This window comes from Aythya ferina (assembly GCF_964211825.1).
Source record: "Aythya ferina genome assembly, chromosome: 3".
Classification (NCBI taxonomy): domain Eukaryota; kingdom Metazoa; phylum Chordata; class Aves; order Anseriformes; family Anatidae; genus Aythya; species Aythya ferina.
In genome coordinates this window covers 15,942,591-15,965,630 of record NC_140298.1, presented here as the reverse complement: position 1 = coordinate 15,965,630, position 23,040 = coordinate 15,942,591, and the positions used below count along the sequence as shown (strand labels likewise).

Sequence of the window (23,040 nt, the reverse complement as noted above, 5' to 3'; positions counted from 1 at the left end):
GTCCCAAAAGGCCTCATGCCAGTGCTGGGCAGGGACAAATCTTTCATTGCAATAGACAGGAACCACGCATGGTGAGTAAAAATAGGACAGAACATGTACTGACATGCAGGCAACATATTTTAGGGAAGAGTTGTAACTTTTAATTTCCCATAAATCCAAGCAAGCTCACAAGGCTTCTGAGCAAGTTGCTGCTGGTGAGCTGTGGCTTCTCCCCCAGATAAATAATTAATCAACCAAACACAAGCCAAAAGTAGTTAAGCATAGGTAACATTATGCTAAACATATTACCAATATAAATGCACTTTAGCATCATTTTTCCCCTTAACCTCAGCCTTTACCTTGCTGAAATTATTTCCTGCAAAGAAATAACATTAAGTCTAGATAGGACCTGTTAAATCCTTGGCTGAAACAATGAATGTTCCTTTTCTACATGCACAGATGGTAAAGAAAGTAAGACTGATGACTATTCCAACATAGCACTGCATGGATTGCTTTGGTTTCCATGACATAGCAAGAATGTAGCAGACACCATGTTCTGGAACACCAAAACTTCTTGTAGTCTCTACCTTTTTGACTACTGAAGTAGCAATTGACTGGAAAAACACAAAGCAAAAGCAGAGAAATGAGAAGAGGTGTAAAGCAGAGAGCTGAATGTGATGCCATAGGTGTTATTGTTGCAAACCACTCTCACCCCTGCAAGACACTTGGCTTTAAGTGTACATACTTGCTTCTCTGGCTATATTTATTCTGCATTTTTTGTGTCCTACTGCATAATGTTTAAGTATCTCTTTTGTGATAAGTACTTCACATTTGTTACTAATTGCAGTGGATTTTATTCCCTTGTTCTTTTTGAATTTCCCCTAGTATCCCTTCTTTCTGATTGGATCAGCTATAATTGTTATATTGATTTTATATTTTTCTATCTGCAATTTATCAGCAGTATCTTTTCTATTTGCTGCTGCTCTCGGCTGCAGGAGCAGTCTGAGTGAATCAGAATTAGGTCTAGTCGCAGCTGAGCTGTGGAAACCTGCTGAGCCATCATAGCTAGAACCCTGGATCCCAGAAACTGTCATAAATAAAAGCCATTATGAATAATACCTCATGCCATTTCTGACTGTGAGCATATGGCAGCAGACTCCGTATGGTCAGGAAAACAATATCTACTTTATGCACCTATTTTAATGATAATCCAAGGAGCTTTTCTCTGATGTTACACACAAAAAAACATTCAAGTTCCTTGTTACTGAATAGTATTAATTCTAAATCCTGCTTCAAAGCTTCAGCGAATCTCCCTCCTCCTGTCTATGAACTGAAAAGCCAGTCACAGTGTGCAGGACAATTTCTTTCCTATTAGAGAAACTGATGACAGAGCGAATATAGTTCCTGCATGTGATTCTACAGTGCTGGGTGAAGTGCAGAAATCTTTGTCCTCTTTCTGAGGCAAATTTATCCCAGGAAAAAATGGCCAAGTCGTTTACAGAAGCTGAGTTGAACAACTTTGTGCTTGTAAAATCTCATTCAATCAAAGCAAAGATCAGGTATAGCCATGCATTTAGAGAAGTCAAGTCAAATATTACACCTGTGTGTTAGGTACTGTAACTTTCAAACCTTCTTGTTTATACATCATATATCGTAAGAAATTGAAGAAGATGGAATGGCAACACCAGGACAGCAGAGCTTGCATCAGATCTTTTACTAAACACCATGCTGAATACCATATCTTTTTCTTGCTTCTCTATAGGTTCTCCTCTTCCACAGAATGCTTTTGGTTTAAAGGGATCATCCCTTCCAACCAAGGGATTTGGTTGGAAAGATCATCCAGTTCCAACCCCCCTGCCATGGACAGGGGCACCTTCCACTAGGTCAGGTTGCTCAAAGCCCCATCCAACCTGGACTTCAACACCTCTACAGAGGGAGCATCCACAGCTTCTCTGGGCAACCTGTTCCAGTGCCAATGAGCTTTTTCACAGCTACATCATACCAGAGTTCAGGAGTCCAGAGCTAACTAAAATATATAATCTGGCTTCTCTTCTTACAGCTCATGCATCTGTTAATGCCTGAAATTCTTGTTCACAGCCTCTAAGTGCATAACTTTGTCTTTTGTACTTTGATTTTCCATCACTTTTGTATCATTCCTACTCTCAAGGTCACCTAATTATTTCCATATAATATGGCAATTCCCATTTTTATCGATAGCATGTTCCAAATTTATGCCACCAGAAAAAAAAAAGTCATTAATTCACCCTTACTTCTAATATTGAGGTAATTAATGAAAATATTAAATGAGATTATGCCCTAATCTGATAATTGTACTTCACTAAATACTTTCTAATGGTTCTCCTTTCCATACAGTCTTTTGCCAGCTTTTGCTGGGCCACTTCCACAGTCACTTTATAATTCTTACACATCAATCTCCATCTTGGCTTAATTAACTTACTATAAATTTAACTAATATTTTCCCATCTGGCACAACATTTAATGTTTTACAGAAGCCTAGGATACTGCTTACATGTGTACTTTTCTCCCAGCTTTTCCATGCCTTAGAGACTTGGAATACTGAGCTAGCTCCAAGTATTCTGGAACACAGAACACAAGAACACAGGAACACAAGAGGTTCTGTCTAGACATCAGGAAGCACTTCTTTACAGGTTGCCCAGACAGGGTGTGGAGTTGCCCTTCTTGGAGATCTTGAAAAGCCTCTTGGACATGGTCCTGGGCAACCTGCTCTAGGTGTCCCTGCTTGAGCAGGGGTTTTAGACCAGGTGACCTCCAGAGGTCCCCTCCAACCTTAACCACTCTGTGATCCTGTGATTCCTCCCTGATGGAACGACAACAGACAGAACTGCAAGAAAATGCCTTTGAATATATCCTCCCTAATTTCAATGTATCCAGAAAGGACAGCGAAGCAGTTTAGTGGAACAAGATTTCTTTCCATGCATACACATGTATGCATTTTTAAAGCATCTTATTGTGCATGATAGCAATTCCCAAATCATCATCCTTTTCAATTTTTGGTTCATGGCAAATACAGTAAAGGAAGCCCCAGTTGCTACATTGCTGCTAATTCATCCAACACTTGCTGTTTTCCTGCAGTCTCCTAAGGAGTTGTGACTCCTGTTCTAACCTATTTCAGGACTGCAGGAGCTATCTAAGATGCTAAAGTAATATTAAAAGTGATTTTTAAGAGTTAAGACTTCTACTTCATGCTGTTTTCCTCAGGTATGATGCAAATCCTGTCACATTTTCCTATGAGACCTAATGACCAGATACTTTACTCTTGGCAATAAAAGGCCTATCTATACATGAGACAGAAACATAACCATTGCATTTCTTGTCCTTTCTGTTAACAGTGGAGTTCACACTCATTTAGGCATTCTGTCAAAAATTGTATTTGGAGAGTGTTTTGGATGTTAAAGGGGAAAATGTTTTTGATATATGCAAGTGCATGAGAATTTAACTCTTATTGTATACTGCACATTGAGTGAACAACAGTTAGTGACTGCTGATTTTCATTTGCTAAAACCTTTAGGATTTATGGAGTCTCCTATAATCCTATAATACTCCCATCTATGTGCCAGGCTTGCTGTTGCTCTTTATTGCAGCTAATGTTCTCTAATGTCAGAGCACGGCATTAAAAATCTTTAAGATTAGTTTTTTGTGCAAAGTAGACTACCACCTTCCTTTGGAGTCATTTACTGTTGAAACTTTGGAATTTGGAGCTAATCTCATATTACCTCTGCCACTGGGGACAAAACAGACACATTGCCTGTACATATTAACTTATTATGAACCACAGAAATACCTTCCTATTCCGAATCTCCATGTTCCCCCTTTATTCTTCCTCACTTGCATGGCTCAAAGTAACACTAAGTCCTTGAACACATCCTAGCTACACTTATACAAAATTTATTAGCAAAATTTGATCCAAACTTCAACGGGATGGGTTATCATGTCCCATGGGTTCAGAGAGGTCTTTTATTCTTCTCCTTGTCTTGTGGTTGTAATCTCCAATACAACAAGAAACTGACAAAGCTGAGATAATGAACTTAATCTCAATATCAACACCTTTTACATTTCATTCTTCATTCTAAAAAGGTCGGCTGTAATTAAGGTGCTTACTTATTTAAACACCTGTAGGTAAGGACAAATGATCTCGTTGAAAAATGCCATGAATACTTAGATAAAGATAAGCTAGATATTTTCTAAACTGCTAGATCTAATTAAATTTCTCCTAAAATACTTAGGGAACTGGTTGGAGCAGTCTCAGATTGCCTAGCTTTGAAAACTTAGAAAAATAAAAAGAAATATGAAGACCCCAAACACCCCAAAAGGATAAAATAAAAGTGCTCTTTTTACCAGATGAACCAAACAAACCATGCTTGTACTTTGTGAAAAGCTGCAGTAGATACCATATATCTTGACTTTAAAATCCTCATAAGCAGCCTAAGAAACACACTCTAAATGAAAATAGAGAATGAATATCAAAATGGTCAGAAAAACACATCAACAGGGTCTCCACATCCAGGGAGTGTATGCTGTCAGAGTACAACACCATGCTCCAAGTAAAAGGAGCAGCAAAAGTCTCAACTCTCCAACACTGGCTGAAGCTGTTATGGAGTAGGTCAGAGACCCAGATGTGATAGATGCAGGCCTACAGTGAGAAGAGTCAGACCTATTTATGATATAGATGATTCTGTCCTCATTACTGCAAAAGAACAGGAAAAATGCCATGCACGTTCCTATACACCTTCTTTGCTATACCAAACTTACTCAGCTAAAATATTGCAGGATTTATCTCCATGTTTGATTACAGCTAAATCACTACTCAGTGAATGCACTTCACTTGGGTTTGAGTTCCAGCATTTCCATATAGCGTTACCGCTCATTGATTTCAGATACTTGTTTACAGACCCGTTTTTTTTTTTTTTTTTTTTTTTTTTTTTTTTTTTTAAAAAAAAAAAAAAGCTCTAGATTGTAGTAGTTCCCAATTATTTTCAACAAAGATCAATCCCAAGCATCTCTGAGACTTCAGCGCCAGGTTGATCACTTCTGGTTAGTATGAAATATTTTAAATGTGCATGCTTCCATCTGAATACCCTCTTACTCTTAATGCATGCCTGCAATTGCTCTAAGCTTGTGAGTTCACATCACAAATACAAAGTACATGCTGAAAATCCCTGGGAACATTTTACTGCAGCTGCACACTTCAATTAAATAAATTGCAATTGCCATTTTTTTTCTTTTTTTTCTTTTTTCTTTTTTTTTTTTTTTTTTCCTTTTTAAGGAAACAATAAGCCTTATTTGAGTCTGAAAATTATTTAGTTCTGAAAATTATGGGTACAGGTCTCGAACATATCATCATCTATTTTAGAAGCTTGTACTTTTTGACTATAGCATACTTCATTCTGACGTGTCCATCATTTTTTAATTCGATATATGCTGTTATCCAAAAACCATTACTTGTGCCATGAATTGCGTAATGCTCTATTATTTACTTCCAGCATGGTATAATCAGGCACATGCATCTTTGTTGGCTTTGTTACTGTTTTTCACTTTCCAATACAGAAACCTGAATACATTTATTTAACATTTTAATGAATCTGTAACAGTAATTGGTGCTTGGAGGATGGATTGCTTTTGTAATGTGCTCCTGTATTGAGAAGCATACTGAAGTGTTGTCCAATCTTTATCAAGTACTTAAGAAAAGTGTGATTTATTTTGGACTAGTTTTATTAGGCAGTTATTGATAGCCATTTAATGATTAGTATGCAAGAAAAAGCATTCAATTGCTTCTTTTAAACCAATCTTGTCATGTACTGTAACCAAAACAAACAATTTCCTTTTACTGACTGCTTAAATCACAGAATAAATCCCTACCAGCATTAAATGAAGGGCCTCTGAAAGCACTCATTGAGCAAGCATATTGCAAAGTATTAGGTATTTTTTACTCATATATCTGTGACGCAAAATTTTTCTGCACAAGTTGTAAAGGTGGTAGCATCCCTTCCTCTTTACTCCTTTCGCATATACACAGTGTAGTAAGACAGAGAACATACTTCCTTCAGAAAAAAAATAAAAATAAAATAATGCAGTGATTCAAGCCATAATGAATCTAGAATTTGTCTCTAGCAGGGTAATCTGCCATCCTCTGTTTTGAGACTGTACAAAGCCACTGGAAGAAAAAAATAAAATTGAATTTCAAATAAAAGTTAGAAAGCAGTTTTAATCGTACCAAATGCAAAAAGTGTAGAACTATATTTAAGTATGAAAACTCAGACTCTGATATCAGACTACTTGCTTTATCCCACCAATAGCTGCTGTCACCAACTGGAAAATCATTAATCAATCATGGATTTATTCAAATTCATATTTTGAACAACATCTAAGCACATTCTTGAAATACATCAGCAAGAGGTCATCTGTGCATTTTCAACTGTACCATTTGTATTTCATAAAACCAAGCAGCTGTTTTGCTGTGATTTTCCTGAGCCTTTAAAAGTGGCTTTAAATACCCAAAGCCACTGAGGTTACAGAACATAAACCACAATTTGTCTATGTTTGCCTGGAAGGGAGATGATGAGAAGAACTCATGAGATGCATGGAGAAATTCTAAATGCTGAGTTATGTCTTCACAAGCTCAATTAGAATGAAAAGTAATTACCAGCATTATTTTGACCCTCCAGCCTATTTGTCCAAAGTCCCTCTTTCCATTAGAAAGTGTCTGATACTAAAGGTGGGAAAACAAACCTGAACTCCTGATAAGGAAAGACATCAGACAATATGTTAAAAACAATTACCATGTCTAATTCCACCAGAGTGAAAAACTTCGGTTACTACCAAGCTTCTATAATATGGGTAAATAAATGGAAGAAATGGCATTTAATCTACTGTGTACTGCATTTCTAAGCACAGATGCGTTGCATTTACTGGAGGGCAGCTAATATTTATGTTAAAGACAGTAAGTAAGTAACAGTGAGTCACTGTCTTTATCTGAGACTTTGTTCACTGTTACTGCCTGAACAAATATAAGCCATTTTGATTAAAATGGTAATGTATATCTCAGTACAAAAAAAAAGTACAACACAGACTTTCTGTTTAAATACCATATTCTGTGATCAGTTGCATTTAATCTCAATACGATACATGTCTCTTTATTATAGGAAAGACACTCTAATATCTTTGTTGTTGTTGCTTCACAAGCCACTATAGGGGTATAACCTTAAGAGATTAGATACAGGTAGGAAGATTAGGAGGAATAAAAAAGAATTGTATTTTCCAGTAATAAATAGGTGTGTGTGTGTGTATATATATATATATCTCATAGAAAATTCCAGTTGGAAGGGACCAGGGGAGATCTCTCATCCAAACTCTTGCTCAGAGCAGGGTTAACACGGAAGTATTTCTCAAGACTTTGTCAGGGCTTGAAAGCCTCCAAAGATGGAGACACCATGACCTCTCTTTGCAGCCTCTTACTACGTTTGACTACCCTCAAAGGGCAAGTGCTCCTGTCCTGACCATTCCAGTCACTTCTCTTGTACTCCCTCCAGGACACTTTATTCTGCCAGGGGTCTCAACCAGGATGCAGTAATCTAGATGTGGTCTAACGAGTACCAAGATGAAAGGACTTCTCTCAATCTACGGTCTACAATCTTCTTACAGCCCAGGATGTTGTTGACCTTTTCTGCAGCTCTGCTGGACAACATTCAACCTGCTGCACACCAAGACCCCCAAGGCCCTTTCAGCAGAGCTGCTTCTCATTCTGTCTGGATATAAGGGGGCAATCTGTCCTAAGTGAAGGACTTTGAACTGAACGGCAAACTGGATGAGGGTGCAAATCTGTTTCCTCCTCCAGATTACTGGTACTGAGGCATCCCTCTCATGGCCGGCTTCCACCAGATGGGATACAAGCCATTAATCACTGCTATTTTGACCCTTCTGAGCCAGACGTGTTTTTTTTTTTTTTCACTCACCCAGTAGTCCACTCACTTGGACTGTAATATCCCAGCTTGGATAAAAGGATGATGTAGGTGACTGTGTCAAAAACCTTGTAAAAGTGAATGTAGACAGCATCCTCTGATTTCTCATCATCCCCAGCTCTAGTCAAGCATGATTTGCCCTTTGTAAGTCCACAGTGGCTACTTGCAACTTCTCTCTCCTTTGTATGTCAAAAAATAGTTTCTAGAAGGATTTGCTTCTAGAAGTAAAATGAGTCTGATTGACCTGTAGTTTCTCTGTTTGTCTTTCTTGACATTTTTGAATATGGGTGAGACAGCTGTCTCTCACAGGATCTTATCAAACAGCTTCCTGAATACACCAAAGCCTGTCCCCCCACCCTCCTGCTCCAGGGTCTGCACTTTGCTACTTGCCTTCACATTGGGCAGCAGCCTGGACTCCACACTTTCATGATCACCACAGTCAAGGCCTGGTCACATCCCCAACCAGTTCTTTCTTGTTTGTGAGTAGGACATCCAGGAGAATGTGATATCTAGTTAACATACCTAATATCTACATTAAGAAACTACCACTGACAAACTCCAGAAACCTCACACACTGCTTGCCTCCCAGTGTGCTGCCCTTCCAAGGGGGACGCCAAAGTCTCCCATAAGGACTATGGCCTGTTTTCTGACTTCCTCAGACTGCTTTAAGAGCACTTCATCCTGCCCCCATACACTTGCTACCCCAGCTTCTGTCTCCTCATTTAACTGCAGGCTGTTATCACCAAGACTCATGTAGTTTAAAGACCTCTTTACCAGGCTGCTGGCAAAGATGCTTTTTTTGCTCATGTACTCAGATGGCTACCTTGCAGAATGCGTTCACTCCTATCCAAACTTTTCCCCTCATCTATTGGATCAAGGAGGCCTAATCAGGTCCTTCGCATTTGATCCTAAAGCAGTCACTCTTGATTTATTCCATGCCACCTGTAGCAGCATCACTACTGCCCGCATGGATGAGCAATATGGCTTATAGGTCTGAGGACCATAGCAGAAAGTGAAGGGGTACTTTCAGCTTTTGTCTTCCAAGAAAACTGAACATGGTGTGCAACAGAATAGTATCCATAGGGTGAAATGTGGGTCTGCTGGAGTCAATAGCAAAAATTACTTTGAGAGAGAAATTCACTCTGATTATTCTTCAGCTGGGGCCTAATCCTAGCTGCATTTGACTGTACTAGCTGTAGTCTGAGGTTATGTATTTCCCAACAAAGTCCAAGGCAGAGGTAGCACAGCTGGAAATTGGCCGCCTCACTGGAGCTGCTTAGGGCAGGTCTCAGCGTGAGGTGCTCTCCATGTCAGTACTCATAATCTCATTTCAGCAAGGTAAAGTACTACCCCCTGCAGTGAACTAATGGTCAGATAAAGTTTTTAGGAGTACTTTGTCATTTAGTCTCATACAATGCCTAAAACAGGAGTAATACCTCAAGACTGTACAATAATATTTAAACAATCAGGTTTATTATCTACTTATTTTAGTTAAATGCTGCTATTTTTTACCTAGAGGAAGGAAAATTTTAACCTTCAACAATTGAATTTGAAGTGAAGGGGCCTATAAAAGATACATCATCTCCTCTGATTTGATTCACCTTGCACAGAAGATTCCTGCTCATGAACTGTTAATATGACTTAGCCCAATCAGATCGGTTTCATTTGTGTCCTACTTCAAATCTTTAGGCTTTTCCATCTGTCAAAAATGCTTGGGCGGCTGAATGATAAAGTCTTGTTGCTATGGTGATTAGTTCCATTACCTAGGTGACAGTGTTGGCATGATGTCATCACTAAAGCAACCTAGCTCCAGAAATATTTTTAGTGTCTGTTGCAGATGAACTACAGTAAAAACACCATCTATCAATGACCCCAAATACCCAAGGGTATTTGAAGGTAAGGAAGGTGTAGGCTGACCACTCTCTGCATGACTTGAAGAAGGGCAATTAAGGAGCAAAATACTCAAGAGGACCATCTGCACACAGCAACACTGCCAAAGAAAGACAGGTAGGAAGCAACAAACAAGCAAACAAACATATGTGAACAAGGGTGAGAGAGAGAGAGGACTGCAGTATATCTTCCTTGTTTTGGCAACAGCTGGATAAACTACACCATTCTGCTCCTGCTGCATCACCCTCACCTAATTCATTTAAGTAACACAAAAGCATATTCAATGGATGCAGGCATCTCCATATTTTAAGCCTTAGTGTTAATTAACTTTAGCCATATAGTCACACTTTAAAATCCCAGTCAGAGGTCAACGTCCCATTGTACCAGGAACTGTACAGGCAAATCCAATACTTGACAGCCCTCCAAGAGCTTAAAGACTTACACAAGGTTTCAGGTAGTGATGCCATTTTCAGTTGCTGCCATTTTCCTGTTAAACAGGAATTTATTAAAGCTTATATCTTCTAGTCACACCAGTTCATAGGGCCCAAAATGCAACTGAAGCCCACAGGTAGCCAATCTGAAAGTGATTAAAAGGACAATGATGGAATGATGGCAGCATCTGTTATGGTTTTTGCTGTTGTTTTTTTTTTTTGTTTTGTTTTTCTTATCCCTTGGCTTTGCCTTCCGTGGTATTCTGAAGTGAGCCCGCACTAGTTGTGTAGCCAGTAGCTGGATCACACCTGCCTTGACCAGGAAAACTGTACAGAACACAACAGGATTTTCTTTCTACTTTTTACAGAAATTAAACTCCATGTTTTGGAAACCAGCCAGGGAACCAGTAGTTACAGGAGCACCTATAGCTGCATTAATGCAGATGAAGGACTTCATTAATCTTTAAATGTTCAGAGCGATTAACAAAAATGTTATTTTCACTGTTGCATATGCTAGGTCTTGTCTTCCTCCTGCTAGGTTAGTGTTTAAGTGACTAAATACGACTGAGTGAAGAATTTGCATCAAATAACCAAGCAGAAGAATTCTCTTCCCCTTTTCTGATGATGAATTACTCCCCAAACCAATAATCTATTGGCTTATTCATTACAGAATTGTGAGGCTATGCCTACAGCAAGTAATCCTTGATACATAATACATTGGCAAACAATTAATTACGCACATTCACTGCTTGCTGTCCTGTTTAGTCATATAAATAATACAACACCCTGAACACGTGAAAGATAGATCTTAAGCATTGCAATTTGTTGCTTTTATATCACATTTTGTCCTCTTTTGGACTTTTTCAGGAACACTATGTACCCCTTGCACACAAGCAGCCTTTCTCTCCAAATATTCATTGACACAAATCACATTTGCGGCAGATTTCTAAACTTGCCTAATTCAAAAATAGTTTATTTAGAGACCCATGCTCTCCTTCATACTTTTACCCATATCAGATGCCATAGAAAAGCTGAAAAAACCCACAGCAATAATGCCATTGTAGGGGAGAAGGAAAAAAAAAAAAAAAAAAAAAAAAAAAAGAGAGAAAAGTTTCCATGATGAAGATACAGAGTGACTTCACAGATGTAGGGATTATGCTGCCCTTACTCCAAATTCTCAACAAACTGCCAGAGGAATTCTACATGCGGACATGCTTCTGATGTGGTCTAAGGTCATGTCAGTAATTTCTCTCTCACGGGGATTAGTGTTTCTTATTGGCCTTCTCCTGAGACATTCAAGTAAATTAACAATGGTGACGTGCCCTTTACTTGCTGGCCTGTGGACCTTCGTTAGGGCAGCAGCAGATCATTGTTCTCTACCAGAAGCCGCAGCAAGCCTGTATTTTGCTAACTTGCCTATACATTATTTTTTGCATTTGATCTGACGTTGACACTCTGCTCTCAGAATACTTAATTCTGCCAAATTTTCTGTGCCTGTGCTCACTGACAACGAATGCAGCTGACAGTGTCAGAAGCCCACACTGTTACAGATCCAGGAAGATGCAGCATAGCCTAAAAGGCAATAGAGGTTACACACAATGCTCACCTTTTGTATTCATTGAAAACATAATTGGACTAACCGGATTTCTATAAGCTATTGAGAATTAGAACAAGGGTCTCTAGCTATGACGGAGAAACATGGAATATTAAAAAGCTCGTTTGGTATTTATGAATAGTCACATCTGAAACTATGGTTATATATCACAGAATCACAGAAGGTTACTTAATCTAGCTGTTCATTTGACAGTTCTCTTATCCATTCCCTCTGAGATACCCACTGCTCTTACAGCTGAGGGACGTTAGCGTTCATATGTGGAATAACAGAGTTCTCATTCTTGATGCTCCAAGCCCTGTGCATTGTATTTTCCACTCTGTGCTGTGTAAAATCTGTTTTAAACATGACAGCCTTCAGGTTACATACTGGCAGACAGGGGAAAATACAAGGGTTTTGTATGGTAGGTTGTGAAGGACTCTTAATTTCTTATAGACATCTTTTTCCAATTTCAAGGAGGCATCTTTGGCCTGGGTGCTTTATAATGATTCAATGCTCCAACAGTGGAACCACAAGGCAGAAGTTGAATGGCTGTATATAAGGGAAAGAAGGTGACTGCGTCAGAAAGTGGCAAATCCAAATAACCTCCTTGCACTACAAGGAGGTTACACAGATGAATCCAGTAGGAACTGCTCAGTCCAGAGCAGGGGATGAGGTGTCTCCAAATGCACCCCAAATTACAACCTTAGACCCCATACCAGATCAGCCATCACTATTCATTCACAGTCCAGCTACTGGGAAAGCTGAGCAGCCTTCTCTGCCTCAAAAAAGCAGCGGCATCTGAAGTCAACCAAGTGCAGGTGTACATTTTGAATCTGGGCATTTCAAAAGAAAATGCTCAAACTTCACCTAAAGATCATTTAACAAATAAATAAGACTCGGCTATGTAAGGAACCAACAACAAAATGTTTTGTTGTGCAGCAGTTTGGTTTATCAGCTGAAAATTGCAGTATCTAGTTTAAACTGTAGAAAAACATCTAGGCAGGCAGGAAAGAAATCACAAGTGTGAGTTGGTCAGAGCATCATCTATGAAGATTGAGGGCTATAAAAAATAATTTCAAGTGGTCAGGAACTCTATGTCATATATCAGCTGTAAATTAGATGATCAGTAAAAGGTGTTACCACTACTGTATGTATTTGAATCCTTGCCTGCTCCATATGTAACATAAGTTCCAGTTTACAAATAAAAATGTTTAAAAGGTTGTTAACTGTATAGGACAACATGACAAATCAAACTTTGCTATCCTTACCTATCCTTATCCTGTCACAGTGAGCTCATTAAAAACAACTTATGATACCATCTAGCTGCTATCATGAGAGAGTGTGGTGGTTTTACCCAGCTGGGCAGCTAAGCTCCACCACAACCACTCTCTCACTCCCTCTCATCAAAGGGCAAGGGGGAGAAAACATGATGAAAAGGGCTCAAGGTTTGAGATAAGGACAAAGAGATCAGTCAACAATTATTGTCATGGGCAAAACAGATTCAGTGTAGGGAGATTAAGGTAATTTATTGCCTATTACCAACGGGCTAGAGCACTGAGAAACAAACAAAAACACTTCCTTCCCCCCAAGCAGCACAGGGGAATGGGGGAATGGTAGCTGCAGTCAGTCCCTAACACCTCCATCTCTGCCGCTCCTTCGCGGTCACTCTGCCCCTGCTCCATGTGTGGTCCCTCCAACGGGATGCCATCCTTCCCAAACTGATCCTGTGGGGGCTGCCCACAGGCAGCAGCTCTTCAAGCACTGCTCCCACATGGCTCTGTACCACGGGGTCCATCCATCCCCCAAGAGAAAACTGCTCCAGCACGGGTCCCCCATGGGTGGGCGGCAGCTCCCCCCAAACCCCCTGTGCCTGCGTGGGCTCCTCTCCATGGGCTGCGGCTCCGACCTGGGGCCTACTCCTGCAGGGGCTCTCCATTGGCCACAGCCTCCTCCAGGCCACATCCACCTGCTCAACCAGGGGGCTCCTCCACCCATGGGGGGGCTGCAGCGTGGAGATCTGCTCCATGTGGGACCCCATGGGCTGCAGGGGGACAGCCTGCTCCACCAGGGGCCTCTCCACAGGCCACAGGGGAACTGCTGCTGTCTGCAGCACCTCCTGCCCTCCTGCTGCACTGACCTTGAGGGCTGCAGGGCTGCTTCTCACTCCTTGCTGTTGTTGCCCAGCAGTATTTCTTCCCCCTTTCTTCAATCTGCTCTCACAGAGGTGCAAACAACATCATTTATTGGCTTGTCTCTGGCCAGGGGCGCATCTGTACTGGGGACGGCTAAAATTGGCCCTTATGGGCCCAGGGGCAGTGTCTGGATTCTTCTCACAGAGGCATCCCCTTCAGACCCCACTACAAAAACCTTGCCATGTAAACCTAACACAGAAAGACCTAGAAAATCCTAAGTTTTCCATAGAAGCTACCCAAATTCATCCAAAGTAGTAATATCCAGAAAAGAACAGCTTGTACCAGTGGTACCTACATTGCAGAATTAATATTATCAGTTTTGTACACCATGATTTATACTTAATGAACAAAATATATCAGCTACACAAAAATTCAAGGCGAACATGATAAAAATAGAATAAAGATATTGCTTTGGGCTGGGTTAAAGACAGCTTTCAACACAAAGATTTTAAAATGTTACCAGTTTGCTTTTTGCAATATTGGGATTAGGAAACCATTTTAGTTTTACCTTAGAGACAACCTAATTCAAGCTATGTAGTTATCATATTAGCTCAGATGCAAGCATATCAGAAACCACTGTATATAATACGAGTTATTTATTTTAACTTGTTCTAATGTTGTAGAGAGAACACGGGGAATGTGCAGGTATAAATTCCTTATGCATAGTTCCTGATTTTCAGTGATACCCAATTAACTCATTTTTAATTCCTTTAAAGAGAACATCTCAAAATCTGACATAGTGCAAACATTATGTCACTTAGCATCATCCAAGAGAAAATGTAAAATGTACGGAATGCCAACAGAAATGCCTTTAAACCCATACTTCATGTTACCCTTGGTAACCAATAAGACACACTATCGTACTGTAATATTTTTTAAGACTTAAAAAAAATAAAAATAGAGCACTGGTTATTTAAGGCATACATATATATAAACAAACACAAATTATCCTTAAAAAATAAAAAAATGCAATCTTGCAAATAGCACTTGCATTTTCAACTGAAGTTATCTTACTTCTTAAGGGAGGGCAGAGAGGTGCAGAATAAAGGTTTCTTTAGTTAGTAGTCCTACTTATCAGTTTATTGCCAGCACCTAGAAACACATGATGTCTCATTTAGGGTGTAAACTACCATTCTAAATCTCACTAAATAAAAAAGAAAAAAAAGAAAACCAACAGTAAAACACATTTTTCCCAAAGGAGGATAGAACAGATATTTCATCTGATAATTATCAAATCCAATGAAAATGGTCAGAACTGCAATTAACTCTGTTTTTAGTCTGTGCACATTGCCTTCTTACCAACAAAACACTACGGTCCTTGGCAGCAGGCACACCAGCCATCCAGGGTTTACCTTAGCTCTGCTTGCTGCAAAGGTGACTCAGACACGGCTCTTTCTCAGACACTGCATCTTTTAAGGTTTAGTTTACAAAAAAATAAATAGATGACCTCAGCAGGGCAGGAGAACCAGAATGGTCAGATCCAGTGGAAGGGAAATTCCCTACTCCCACCTGTGTTACAGCTCAGAGAGCAATGAACTGATACCAGTGGGACTATTTTCAAGCAGAGGGAAGGGCTTGATATTTTTCCTTAACCAAGCAGACAAACAATGGCTGACTCGCTCTTTCTCCACGTCTTTGTGTCCTTTTTCAATGTAATCCTACTGCATAGTATGAATTGTTATATACTTGCTTGTACTTCCCCAGTGTCCAACAGTCACACCAATTATAAAGGAATGAAAGAAATAGACTGCTTTTCTTTTCTAACCATAATCGTCAAAAATCTCAGCTATTTCTACTACTAAGACATGCCTTGGCTTCTGTGTACTTCACTGAATACCATCTGTACACATCCAAGGACAAAAATGTCCCTTTTGTTACTAAGAAGTGGCCTTGTATAGTTCTCAAGTTGCTGAGGGAGTTTGGCTACACGGGAGATTAGTTTTCTTGCTGAAGAATATTCTATTATGACAGCCATGTTATTCCTTTCTTTTTAAAAAAATGGAGACAAGAAAGGGGCAATAGAAAGATTACTATGTGAAAAATAATTATTTTAATGCATTAACATGTATCTTTACAAGTAGTCACCAATATTCTCACTCTGATTTTCTCACCTTGCAAGTCACTTTAATATTGTAAGGCCTATCCTCAGAAACATATTTATTAAAAAAAAAATAAATCTGAAAAGTCTTCATCACTTTTATCAGCATCTTTTCATGGTGTAAACAACCTAAATAATTTTAAGTATATCCAATGAGTTTTACTTTGCATATGCTGTGTTTTCACAAAACATTACCAAATATGACCCAGAGTGGCAGAAAGACAAGAGCGACTCAAGACCCCAATTATTCTTGGAAAGTTCTTAAAGTTCTTAACATAACCATGCATTTTCTACGTATGCACCACACCAGAATGGCATCTGCTTGACCTTCCCCTGCTTTACATATGCCCTGGGAATAAGGAAATTATCCTGTTGGTGTTACAGAACAAAAATGGGAAACCTGACATGTATTTGTTTTTTATCTTGAAGTTTTGAAGTTTGAACTTAGTTTTTGATCACCAGTTTTCAGACAACGTGATGTACTGATCAGCTGGAAGGCTCCATCTAGCAGAAAAGCTTAACGAGTCTGAAAGAAAGTAAGATCAGAAAGAGGATGCCCATGCCTGGAATAAAATTGGCATGAAGAAAAGTAGACTGAAATTGCAGTTCTAGAATCTTAGTATCATATTTACCCTCACTTTGAAGAGTGGAAAATTAGTGGGCATGGCCTGTCAAATGGTAACAATAAAATCAAAATAACCAGTCCAAATATTTTAACTCCCTTTCTTCACTCAATAAAAATACTTTCAACTGAAATGTTTTTGACCACCTGTTTCTCTTTCATTTCAGGATGCTTATTTGTAACTAACATATAACAGAATAAAAAATTAAGTGCAAGTGCAAGAGAGGCTTAGGTAAGCTTTGTTGGAATAACTAAGCCTTATTCATCAACCAATGTTCAAACATTAGAGCATTTGAAAACTTAACTACATATCAAATATGTTGACTGTAGAACTTGATTGTAATTCCTGTTTTTTAGTCTCCCCAGTCTGGGTCCATAATATTTTTGCTTCTCTAGAAATGCCATTCTTAAACTGTCTGATTGATCTTTAAACACATACAAAGGAAAAAGGTTCACTAACGCAATTTCACTGTCATTGTTTTCAAAGGTATTGAACTGTAGATCCTACATATTAGGCAATTACTGTGTGAATACTATATCCAGCAATCTCTCTTCAGGTGAAATATTTCAGTATGTAAATTTAGTTAAATTGTGTACCATTAGAATGTGCAAAGCAACTTGTTACATGGAGTATGTAAGACTCTAGATACAGTACTAGTATCTTGATTTCATTGCAGCACTGGATTTCCACATACATAACACTATCCATGTTGGAAATATTGTATATGCTCTAGGCAAAAATTCTGAGTTTCTCCTCAAATTATACTGTGAATTACTCTGCTTACTCAATATATTGAGGTAACCCAATATATATGTTATATAAAACAAAGAGCAAACCTTGGATCTAAAGTTATTTGTGCTTAGATGTGGAGTCCTCAGGTATTACTGTTAAATGTGTATAAATTAAATCAACCATGATTTTTGAATATCATTGGAGTCATTCTTTTCCCACCACTTTTAGTGTGGCATTACCTTGCTACCCTGAACAAGAAGTCATGAATACATAAACTTCTGAAATCCATTCAATTTGCATTTTCAGCTACATAAAGGGTTTTTCCTTGTCATTTATTTTTATTTCAGTTAGTCCATAAAATTCAGCATGTTTAATATTAAAGTATAAGACACATAAAATAGTTGATTCACCACACTTGCCAGTGGTTTGGTGGCAATTATGGAGAAATCTTTACATCAGCATTCTTTGATGTATTAGCTAATCATTAGTATTCATTTATTAAAAGGGGATTTGTGAATTATTCAGTGGAAGAATTGACACAGATGACAAAATAATAAAAATCCAGTTTGAAGATCATAAAATTAGACCAGCAAAAGAATATAGAGTGTGAGCTAATTGCTAAGTCCTATGCACAGAGCACCTGGATTAGTCAGTGACATGAGTTGCTTTAGTTCACCTCATTGTCTGACCATTAGGCATTGTCCAGCCCCAAGTAAATATTCTAGAAATAAATTGAACAGGAATAAAATCTATCCTAAGAAAATCATCATTCTAGCCATTGTCTGTATCGACAAAGTCAGCATTCAGCTGTTAATCAGTACACCATAATCCCTGAATTTCACACTAATTGGTAAAGTGACCCGTATTTGGCAACCCAGAGTATGATATACTGATAACCTTCAGCTGAACATTACCTTTGGCACACTATGCTTCCCAAATCACTTCTCAGCTTCTCTAAACAGACTAAAAACACAAGGAACAAAACAACAAAATTAGTCTGGAATGGTCCTGATGTCCACAGCCATTCAATTCAGTTCCTTTGCCAAATTTTAATCATCTTCCCCTCCCCTACTCCTCCTAAAATAATAATAACAACAATATCTGAATTTCAATATCTGAAAGTGAATGAATATCTGAAAATAATATCTGAATTTGGATAAATTAAAAAAAAAAAAAAAGTAGGCAAGTTGTCACGATAAATTTTTCATCACCATTTACTCCACAGAGGAGGAGGAGGACGCTGTGGAAACTCTACAGAAGACATATGAATGAGTTATGTTCAGAACAGGTAGATGTATGAAGAAATGGAAATAGAGGATTACGAAGTATACAGTCAATTAGCACTGAAGAATGGACATTTAACACTAAAATGTAAATAGTGAATTTCTGGTACCATTCTGGACGTTAGTTAGTGGAATTTCAGATTTACTGTATCTTATTTATTTCAAAACATGGTTCTCATTTTACAGGTGAAAACATAAGTTCTGTAGATCAATATTGGAATCTAAATTGAAAACCAAACACCAAAATTAAAACTAAAAAGGCAGGTTTTTCCAAGTGCTTATTCTATCACGAATAATAAAGTCTTTCCTGATTATTTTTTTGTTGTTAATGTTCTGTAACAAAACCAGACCAGTTTTCTACAGATAGCCACTGCTGCCAGAATTTATTTGACATTGCTTTATATAAAGGCAGTCTCCTACTCAGCCTACAGAAGAACTGCAATTCTGTGTAAGAAAAAAAGTCCTGTGTAACTTAATATCGTGTGTACAGCTGCAGACATAAATGGATGTTTAAGAAAGAGTAAGAACAAGATTTCAGTATATCAATATATGATGCTCCCCTGTAATGCTGTCTCAGCTTTCCACTAGGGTGACTTCATAACTGGATGATGCTCTCTAGTATTTAGCAGCTCCACAGCTGGATCCAATTTCTCTGAAAACCTCCTATTATTCTAGTATTGCAAAGGTAACAAGAAGAAGGCCAGTATAAATTGTTTTTCATCATAGGAAACTGACAGAATTAAGTGCAAAAAGTGCCATAGCTCTGTTTTTTCTTTAACATAGTTGCTTTTAAAAACAGGACCATAAAGTCATTAAAAGAATACCTTCTTCAGTACTTTTGGGGAAGAAAGATTGGTAAGATTGGTATTCTTGTTTTCTTTTTAACACTTTACAAAATATTGAAATGGTGATGAGAAAAAAGAAAACTAACAAAAACACCAATACACTAGAATAAACTGAATTACAGAATCAGATGACTATTGAAGACAACCTATAATATGGTACAATAGCTGTTAAAAATACCCTATTTTTTTCGGTTCTCCTACTTGTCCAGTTTAACCAATAATCTGGGATATAGCATCCAGCTCTTCAACAGAGTTTAAATAAATCTGCTAGATGAAGACTCTGTTAATTTTATAAAATGCTAGCTCAAGCAGCAGTAGTCACATCTTTTGCTCTTGGTGTAAATATTGCATTTTGGGCATGGCTTTGCGGTTGAACTACGTTTGGCCTACTCTAATCTGGATAGGCTCTTCTTTCCTCAAAAGCCTTACTCTTCAGAGTTGTGTGACCATGTCTGCCTTACTAGATAAGAGAGAAAGAGCCTGTTAATGTAGTTTGTTCAGTGATCTAGTTAGTGTGTCTGTGGTACTTCATTTAACTAGATCACTGAACATACCAGGTAGAAGAGGTTGTCTCTCTCCTGAAAGGTATTGCTAACCCAAGACTGTCAAGAGAACAATACCTTACATGAAGTGAGTATAAATATCTGATTAGTGCTGACATTGTGAAGGCAAAAAGACACCAAAATTTGGCAAGAAGAGCTTTGTCATTAAGTAATTCAACCACTGAATCACAAAATGATATCTGCATGGACTTCCTGCCTTTACTTGTAACACTTCAATACACTACAAACAACAGTGTGATTTAGAATCCTTTTTCCTGAACTATACTTTCTGATCTCACATCACAAGCTTACCAGAAGTCTTCTGCCATCTTCTAGGAAACATAGTAAGAGTTTGAGTACCACCCTTGTTTAAACATTGTGAAATGCAACAGAAAAAGAGCAGTTAATCATGGGGATAAATCACAATGAGGAGTAAGGAGAAATTAAATGCAAATGCACAGCTCAGATGGAAGTCTGGAGATCATCTTAAGGAGACAGGTAAAAAGGGACAAATTCCTACTCTCTCCTTGGCTATGATCAACATGTCTGCTTTGAAAAACAAGCTTCTCTATGCCAGCAAGACTCTGAAGATATACTTTAAACACACATGCACAGATAGAGCCTCGGTCTTCAGTATGATCAGGACTTCACAGAAGCTATGAGAGTATATTTTGGCACACCATCTAACAGTGCAAGTCCATGGGCCTGCATGGATCTTCATGTCTCTATTGCCATTACATGTGCTCTGCTTCCTTCTCCAAAGAGAAGGTGCTTCTGCCCCTATCCTTTGATTCAGCCAGCTCCAGGAATAAACATAAGAATCAACACAAGCAGCCTGATTTTTAGATGCGTTAACAAGACACAGCTCTCAGAGTTACCATATGGAAAAATCAGGACTCTTTCTAGGTGCCTAAGTACCCAAATATACTTTTTTTCTTAATTACCTGGCAGAAAATGACTATTTTCAATATTATTGTTCTAACTATATTCTAAGGGAATCTCTTTCCTAACTTTGAGAGAATCAACTCAATTCTGCAGTTCCAACCTCAGCTGCATACTGAAGTCCCTGAAGAGCCAGTTCTATATCAGATGATTCATTTTCTGCGGATGATAAGGTACAATAAATGCAGCCACCAATAAACCACATCCACTCACAATTTGGCTTATGTAATTGCTACATTTAAGGGTTTTTCACATGAAAACCTACTGGTTGTTTTCCACACAGGTGCAGACTCAGTTTCTCTGCAGGCAGAGGACTCAGAAAAATATTGTTCATTTTAGGGAATCAAATACCATCAAGGAAAGCGTTCTCCTGTACTAATTGATGGTGTGGGACTTCAGTCAGAACAAAATCCTCTTCATAGTCTGTATTTAGAAGGTAGTGGAAAAAAAAAAAAAAATCATTGGCAGCAAGCTTAGCTTGAGGTTAAGGGTAAATGCAAAATGAGTGGAAATTCCAGCATTGCCTCTCATACCTATTTTGTCACTATTTGGATTTTTACTATGACTGTAATCTCCTACAAATAAAACTGTTTACCAGAAACACATCAAAAAGACATTATCAGAAAATCACTCAGATGGGCAGCTTCAGCTGTAACAGTGCATACAACGTTACCTATCTTAAAGGCTCAGATTTATAAGGCAGAAACATTGCTTCTGGCAGTTTTCAAGAATAGGTACAGGAGGCGGAGATTACAGAGAGGAGGGTGTTTTGTTGTGGTTAAAGGTTATAAAGCTACATTTACACAACGCTGTTCAATAGCTACAAAATTAACTTGGATATTTCAGGAAAGGACAAGTACAAAATCATCAGCACAGCAGAGACAAGGAGAAAATAACATTTTTTTCAGCAAAACTCCTGTCAAAATGGAAAACAGGCAATTTATGCAGAGGTAGCAGGAAAAAAAGTTTCAGCTACAGAAGCTTCAGCTTAGAAGCAGGCTGTGGGAGACAGGGAGAGGATGAGGTCTATGAATTTTAGCATGCTTCCCAGGCACATGCTGCCACAATATAATTCTTGCCTCCTAAAGCCTATGAATCAAAGGTATTGAAGATTCAAGTATTTTTCTCCTGGCAGTGGGTGGCCTAGTCCCTAAATCCAGTTGCCTTTCTGCATGAGAAACAGATGAAATTGTCTTCATGCACACTAGATGCATGTTATTATGCAGATCATATCAGACATATGTGCTTTGGTGAGTTTTCTCCTGATGTTGTCTCCAAGCTAAGCACGTCCCATCACAAGCATACCCCAAAATCAAGTGAATTTAGAGATGACTATAAATAGCCAATTTTGATTTCTTTTTTCCTCTTCCTGCTCTCCAACTTCCACCTGCTTCAGATTTTTTCAGTAATGACCTGGAGCTCAGCTCTTTTCAGAGTAGCAAGAGAAGAGAGCTCAGCTGAAGAGATGTCAGTCCAAGTATCTACCTGATTATTCAGTTTAAATAGGTTGAACCTATTGAGGTATTTTCACATATTTTAAATCAAATACTTGCAATGATGGACAAACTGCATAGGTCCTTGAGATCCCTTCTGAAGAGGTTCCTCAGCAGTTGCCTATCCAGCCAGACATCCCATCCTTAGCACTGATCAAAAACGTCTCCTTTAGAGGAAAAATCCCCTCATGAGGTGGGTACACAAGAACATGCAGTCATTTAAAATCTCCCTGTATGTGCCAGGGCCATGCAAGGGCCCTAAGCCAAGAGGATCGCCAAGAGGCCCCAAACTGAAGGATTTATATCCTTGTGTAACTCTTTTTACTGCTAGTGGTTTTGATTTCATAGGTTTTCCCCATGCTTCTATAGCAGAGAAGAGGGTTTACAGAAGTCCTCATC

The 23,040-nt window shown here is 38.6% G+C and overlaps 1 protein-coding gene across 1 annotated transcript in view; it reads right to left on the bottom strand.

The window, feature by feature from the left end:
* FSHR (follicle stimulating hormone receptor) overlaps window positions 1–15,550 on the bottom strand; it is a 203,899-nt gene extending 188,349 nt beyond the window's left edge. The window contains exon 1 of the mRNA XM_084513092.1: window positions 15,383–15,550. The gene's annotated coding sequence lies outside the window, so the exon portion shown is untranslated. The remainder of the gene's footprint in view (window positions 1–15,382) is intronic.
* Between the last annotated feature and the right edge of the window lie 7,490 nt (window positions 15,551–23,040).